Genomic DNA, 284 nt, shown 5'->3' with positions numbered 1-284 from the left:
ACACATACTGTCTCTCTCTCTTTCGCATACTAAATGAAATATGAAGTGGATATTCCCGTAGATTTATGTCATGTTTCAGGAATTTTGCAATATTAACTGTTTATCTGTTTATTTATTTTAACTGGGTGAGAGAAACGCTTAAGATAAGTAAATTTTGCTAGAAAGAATAAGTTAGTGTAGCAATAAGTTAATCATATATTTCCTTGCATGAAAATATTGGTTTCACTTGATATAAAACAACTTTATCGGATACATGAAAAATGACTGATAGACTGATAACTAGG

Source organism: Penaeus monodon, chromosome 27, assembly GCF_015228065.2.
Source record: "Penaeus monodon isolate SGIC_2016 chromosome 27, NSTDA_Pmon_1, whole genome shotgun sequence".
In the NCBI taxonomy this organism is placed as follows: domain Eukaryota; kingdom Metazoa; phylum Arthropoda; class Malacostraca; order Decapoda; family Penaeidae; genus Penaeus; species Penaeus monodon.
Note: the sequence above shows the minus strand (reverse complement) of the source record.